This window comes from Lactuca saligna, chromosome 1 (genome assembly GCF_052625555.1).
Source record: "Lactuca saligna cultivar CGN05327 chromosome 1, ASM5262555v1, whole genome shotgun sequence".
Taxonomy (NCBI): domain Eukaryota; kingdom Viridiplantae; phylum Streptophyta; class Magnoliopsida; order Asterales; family Asteraceae; genus Lactuca; species Lactuca saligna.
The window spans coordinates 11,816,392-11,824,014 of record NC_136417.1 but is presented as its reverse complement, the minus strand read 5'-3'; the positions used below and the strand labels follow the sequence as shown (position 1 = coordinate 11,824,014).

The window sequence follows — 7,623 nt, the reverse complement described above, 5'->3', positions numbered from 1 at the left end:
TGTGGGTGGTAATTTAATAAAATTGTATGGTCAAAATTTGTTCTCACATATTTTCGCAATAAGAAATATACTCAATTATATATATATATATATATATATATATATATATATATATATATATAGAGAGAGAGAGAGAGAGAGAGAGAGAGAAATGATCGGATAAGAATACCTAAAAGGTTGAGAACGCGAGAATAAGTATATTCATTTCTGATTACATGTATACATTTATGAAGAAATGATAAAATTTTACGCACAATCAACATAAATATGTTTTTTTTTTTTATTTTCAATTGAAATTAAATGCGTAAAAATTTATCATTTATCCACAAATGAATAAATGAAATTACAAATGAATATACTTTGTTCTCGCGTTTTCAACATTTTTGATGTTCTCATTTGATCTTACTTTTATATATATATATATATATATATATATATATATATATATATATATATATATATATATATATATATATATATATATAGGAATGAGTTCTATGGAAAACAAATAACTAGGGCAACATCTACCGGAACCAATAATCAAATGACGCGTGTCCATTTCTTTCTTCACAAGTAATGTATTGTGGAAGTTATTGTGGAAGTGATGTATTGTCATGTTTTCATTGGTTCAAATATGTGTTGCCCTAATCATTCATTTTCCATATAACTCTTCCCTATATATATATATATATATATATATATATATATATATATATATATATATATATATATATATATATATATATATATATATATATATATATATATATATATATATATATATGGAAAAGTGAATATACCCTTAAGGGTATATAAGCTTAGGTACCCAAACTCATAATAATACGTCGTTTTGTTTGATATATTCATTATAATATTGTTAAACTTCAATCCTTAACTTGATTTATATTCAATATTTTTAAATTTTCACTATCATCTTCCTCTTACATCACATTTTTTTGTCGAACACTTAGTAGACTATATATATTATTGTTGAAAATGACAATTATGTAAGAGTAAGATAAATATGAAATTTATAAAAATCTTTGAAGTAATTCAAGTTAGAAGTTGAATTATAAGAACATTGGACAATTACAATGTCTATATATCATACAAAACGATGTAGTATGGCGAGTTTGGGTACCTAAACATATATACCCTTAAGGGTATATATTCATTTTTCCCATATATATATATATATATATATATATATATATATATATATATATATATATATATATATATATATATATATATATATATATATATATATATATATATATATATATATATATCACATTATCACATAAGGTGTGTGTTTGAATGATTGATGAGACGACACCTTTAGTAAAATAATCATTAAAAAAATGTGATTTTTATAAACGGCCGCCCTATATAGCCCGGTATTGAATTATGTGGCATGTCCACGTTTGTCAATTATATTTTGACTTGATCACAACTATGTCATCTTGACGTCGGATAACTGATTTTATTCATTAGAAATTATACGAATATGTATTTGATTAACATAAGTTGAACCTGCAACGTTGTGGCTCATACACTAATTGAGTCAGCAAGCAACCTGAGAGAAGATTACAAGACTCGAGAGGGCTTTTTTTTGTTATTTTTTTTTTTTTTATTTTATCATGATTTAAGTTCTAAGAATCTGTGCTTGGGTTGTGGTTTTGATCTTCCTCTCGCTTATTTTATTTTATTTTTGTGTATTAAGATTTGTTGTTTTAAATTTTTTTTAGTTCATTTATAGTTCGTTATCTTATTATGTGCATGTTTGGCAAAAAAACATTTGCGAGTTTTTAGTTTCTAACGTTTGTCAAAATGTAATGTTTTGAACAAAAAACCACGTTTGGCACTATAGACTTAGTGTTTGATTTAAACAAAACGCTATAAATTTAAAAGTTATTTCACGTAGCATTTAATAAAATGTTACCAACTACCAATTATCCGCTAATTTTATCAAAACACTCGATACATAGTTTTACTTGAAATCAAAATCCATAAGAACATGACAAAAGGTATTTTTTTTTTCTAGTTTCACAATATATCTACAAAAATTTATCTTTTACAATACAACTAATTTGAGTGTCATCAAAAGTGCAAATTAAGACCATTAACTAATCAAGTAACAAATAAAATATTGTTTAGTTCGATTAGAACGAATCAGTAACGGATTTTGCAAATTTTGTTTCGATTGTGATTTTCTCCCATTTTGATTCTACCCTACCCTAAGCTTAAAATTAGCTTACACTCTTACAGAATAACGTACATTCATTTCTCTACTTCAGTTTTGTTGGAGTTTTATGTGGAACAACATATATTTCTTTCCGATGTTTACAAAAAAACATCTTATCACTTGCAATATGAAAGAACAAATCCAAAAGTTTTAACTAATCAACTAAAGTACTGCTTACACCAAGGATCAATCCGGAACCTTTCAACTTCTCATTGGTAATTCCATCGATGCGTTGTTTCATCTCCTCGCTCAAATAATTTTTCCAATCTCCAATTTCCCCTTTCCTGAAATAATGCCGATTCTCCACCTCCAAATACTTACCAAACTTCTGAACACCTTTCTTGTTCACCTCAAGATTGCTCAAAACTTCGAAGCTACACAGCTCCACAATTTTCTCCACCACCCTCTTCTCCAGTTCCTCCGCCGTGAATGGCTTCCCCATGAACGCCGCCAACTTCCTCAGAGCCACCTCCGGCTGCTTCATCATTTCCTCATATTTCAAGAACAGAATCTTGTCCGGAGTTTCCAGGCTCGCTCTCCAGAATGACAGAACATGTTCCCAAAATGGCCCGTAGTCCGAAATCCCTTGACAGAAAAGCTCAAACGCTTCATCCAACGAGAAGGGAGGTAGATCTTTGGGTCTGTGATTGCTCATGAAATGCCATTTTGAAACCAAAACGTCTTTCGGGTCCCTACAGACGTAGACGATCTTGCACGAGGTAATGCACCGAGGTAAGAGGGTGCGAGGGTAGTGAGTTGCGAACATTCGGGGAGCAGGCAGGTGGGTGAAGTCGGTAATAGCAGGGTAGGTTTCGATGTCAATATAAGGGAAAGCTGCGTGTGGGCCATGGTGGTGTAAAGGGTGGTCGGAGAAGGTGTAGCGGTGGCGGTTAATGATAGAGAACATGAGCGCTTTGAGCCAGGTGGTTCCGGCCTTCATGAAGGAGGCTAAAAAGATGTCGGTGGGTTGGGATTTGAAGTAGGCGTGAAGAAGCAAGTTGTTTGCGATGGAATTGGGGTGTAACCAGAAGCCGTTGTAGTTGTAGAGGTGTTGCACATTCCATCCATTGCCTTTAGGTACTGCTTCTAATAGGTTTTTATGCTCCTCGCAGATCTTCTTGTAGTCTGCATCTTCTTTTGATTCTAGTGTTGTTGTGAGATATGGAGAGATCGACATATTAGAAATTGACAATCGTTATCGTAGTGTGTGTTGGGCACTTAGGCTAATTAAATAAACCAGAGTGCCTATTTGGGTAGAAATGAGAAGACCAAAATACCCTCGACGTGGTAGAAAGTGAGACGAGTTATGGCGAGGGACCAAGGGTGTAAATGTAATGATTTCAAAACAGAGGGATTTATCGTCTTCTTCTTGCTTTTCATAAAGCCGGCTTTAGGCTTCAGGTCTTCGGCTTCGGTTCGGCTAAAACTCTTCAAACTCATCGGCTTTCTCCACCGCATGGTTTTTACGCCACCTCTTAAACACTTGCCCTTCCTCAAGAAAGCCACCGATTCAAGTAATTGCTCCATCTCTCTGCTGCTAGATCTATGCACGCTAAAAAGGTCGTCTGATTCTTTTCAATTTTGATCGACAAAATAAACCCTAGAAAGAGGAAAAGAGAAAAGAGTGTCCTTTATGGAGAGCGGAGACAGCGAACATGGTGTTCTACTTCAAAGCCCCACCAGAAGCCGGAGACTACACCATCTTGATGGGGGTTGAAAAATTCGAGAATGCTTATGTAAGTTCTTGATCCGATTGCTTCTGTATGTACTGAATTGTCTATCGTAATCCGTATGGGTTCGCTTACTGATCACAATTAGTATACTTGCATCTGTCAGAGAGATGGAGATGTGGTTGATGCTGCAGAGGCCATTTTGGATAAGATTAAACAACAATTAGATAATAATATAATATACATATTTGTCTTATTTATATTTTATAACATGATTTTCCAAGCTTCTCAATGTGACCAAAATACCCTCGACGTGAGTTCCTGAGGTAATAATATTATGAAATTACAAAATTGTCATTTTCACATTTGCATTCCCAAATGGGCATTTACATAAATTCGATACATTTGGTTTTTCCTCATCGAGTAAACTTATCCTTTCAAAGTTGATATGTAATTTCAGGTAAACTTTTACCCTCTTAATGCTGGAATCTCCACCCTACAAATTGCAGTTGTGTTCAACTTTCTCTTCACTTTGGCATTCTTTGCAAATATTAGCACTCGGAAAGGCATAAAGAGACCCTCAACGAAATGGAAATAATGCCATTTATAAATTATAATAAAATAAAATAAAAAACTTATTTTTCATTTTTAATTCCTTATTTTGTTTACAGGAGATACATAAGAAAATCCAGGTATGGAAGCCACCAATCCCATTGATTCAAAAAGGGGAATGGTTCTTCCATTTACTCCACTCATCAAGTCTTTCAACAACATTAATCATTACCTTGATCTTCCCAGCTAAGAAACACTTTTACTAACTTCTCTATATTTTAATATTGTTAGTTTTTTTTTTTTTTTTCATTCAACACTCATTTAACAAACTAAGGTTTTGAAGGTATATAAATCCCTACCAAGTAACATCAGCTTGATTAACAAAGCACATGTTAGAATGAAATCGTAACATAATTCTCTTTTTATCTTTACTAGATAATTGTCTTTAGTTAGTGGTAAGTAACTTACTTATCATACAATGTGCCATTATTAGAAAATACATAACCTTATACAAGATACAATTATTTTATATTCATACACCAATACTTCAAGTGTCCAGCTTTCAAAAAACAGAAAGTTTCAATTTTCTTACCAACAAATCCCTTTCTGGAACAGGGGCACTTACTCCTTATTACATCATTCAATAAAACTATGTAGATGGGTTTCTTTGGAACAGGAGCAAGACTTTCCCGCTCTGCAATGGGAAACCCTTCTAGTTGTTATTAAAGTGATACTTTTTGTAAGCATAAACACTAATTTTAAAATATTTGAAATACCTATAGATAATAAGGTTAATGTAATTTGACGAGTTAATTTCATGAAATACAAAGTGAGTTTTAAGTTTGTTCCATTTAGATATCTCAATTTTTATTCTAAAGATGTTTTACCATTCAAGTTTTAATGTTGTTTTATTTATGTGAAAAATGTAAATTTTAATTTGTTTACTTGTTTGACCGTTGATTTGACAACGATTATGACAGTACTCGACAATTCATAAAAATATTTCTAAATAATAACTTACTTTCGTTTTTGTTCTAATTAAGAGACCCATCCAAGGCTCATTTGTCATCAAAGTTTTATCTTGTCACAAACGTATCATCACTACCAATGGACTGGTTGTTAGTACAGGAGAAGGAAATTATGGTATACTAGACTTTCTATACATTGGTTTAATTAAATGTAAAGGTTACTCGATCTAAAAGACTATATTATGGTATATTTTAAGGGCATGGAAAAAAGATGGACGTAAAAGCTCATGTTGTGAATGAGAAATAATTGATGATTATATTTGAACATGTAGGTGGTTTAGGCCATGGGGTGTGGATTGGTTTTTAACTCGATCTAAAAGACTATTTACGTGTGAACACCGCCCCCCTACTGGTGAATGTGATGCGGATTGGATTCTCTTACGGACGTTCACGCATGCTTTGATTGGGTGATTTTTTTTGACCGTTTTTTCCTTTCATTTTTTGACCGTTGCTTTTAATTAACAAAAAAAAAAAAAAAAATTCAATTTATTTCATCTACTATATATACACAAACACATAAACAAACTAAACAAAACTTTCTCTACAAATAATATCTCTGCACTATCTCATTTTCTCTCAAAAATATGGAGCAAAATCAAAATACCTCTACCACTCCAAACACCCCAACAACCCCAACCACTCCAAATGATCAATATCAAGGTTACATTCAAATACTAACATCTCCAATCCAACATCAACCTCTATTTATCAACATTCAATTTCAATCAAACTACTTCCAACAATAATTACTACAATCTCAATTCCAAGGTTTTCAACAATTTCGACCCTAACAATTCCAAACACAACCATCTCAACAACTCCAAACACCATCATCTCAACAATTCCAAACACAACCATCTCAACAATTCCAAACACCACCATCTCAAGTCCCTTGTTCTCAATCCCCAACTATAAACTTGGACAACAACGAGGACGACCGGGTCGAAGAGACACAACCATCTAGGCGTAGGAAATCAAAAGGAAAAGCTACAAATAGAAGAGGAACAACTTGGATCGAAGAGGAGGATGAAGCTTTAGCTAAAGTTAAGATTTCTATATCGTGTAACTCAAGGACGGGCAACTCGCAAACGGGAACAAGTTTTTGGGTTCATGTTTTACATCATTTTCACTCGCTTTTGGGAAGGCAAACGGGTCGAACGTACGACGCGGTCAACGGAAAATGGCGTGAACTACGAGCGACGTGCACCAAGTTTAACGGCATATTTGAAAATCTGAAAAATATGCATAAAAGTGGTAGCAACGGTTTCAATATTTTATCAACCGCATGCCAACAATTCAAAGTTACCACCGGCGGTAAAGCGTTCGGCCACCAAAAAGCGTGGGAAATTTGTTGTAAGGGTCCTAAATGGGTCCTTAACCCGGAGACTTCGCATTCGGAATCAACCACCGGCTCCAACAAAAGGCCAAGAACTTCGGAATCTGATGTGGGTTTTGGCGTCGACCTCAATGATGACTTCGATGGGACCGAAGGGGAGGGTCCACCGGAAGTCCAACTTCGTCGGCCACCGAGAAGGGATAAAGGGAAAAAAGCGGCGTCTTCAAGCGGAAAAGGGATTAACGAAGACGTGCTTGTGGAAAAAATTGACAAAACTCTAAGTTTTTTACAACAAAAATACGAGTCAACGGAGAATGCTCGGCGCCGGAAACAAGCACTCACCGATCTTCAAATTTTAAACATGAAGCCGCAACCAGATATCGATCCGGAAAATTTAGCCGTGTTTCTAAAAATCCAAAAAGAAGTTCGGGAAAAGCATGGATTTTAGGTTTTAACGTTTTTAATATTTATGTTTAATTTCTATGTTTTTTAGTTATTTAGGTTTTAAGTTTTATTTTTTATGGTTATTCGAAATCTAGATTTGAAATTTTATGTTTTATGTTTTTATGTAACGTGAAATATCTAATTATGTTATTAATTTAGTTTTTTTTATTTTAATCTAAATAGATAAAAAAAACCATTGTCTAGTGATAACCATTTCTAATTATGTTATTAATTTAGTTTTTTTTTATTTCAATCTAAATAGATTAAAAAAAATAAAATAAAATAAAAAAATAATTGTCTAATGATAACCATTTCCAAGGCTAGTGAATGTGTAGTGAACATGTA

The 7,623-nt window shown here is 33.2% G+C and overlaps 1 pseudogene; it reads right to left on the bottom strand.

Moving 5' to 3' along the window:
* Positions 1-2,286: 2,286 nt before the first annotated feature.
* LOC145007286 (cytosolic sulfotransferase 5 pseudogene) lies at positions 2,287-4,144 on the bottom strand (annotated as a pseudogene).
* Positions 4,145-7,623: the final 3,479 nt, after the last annotated feature.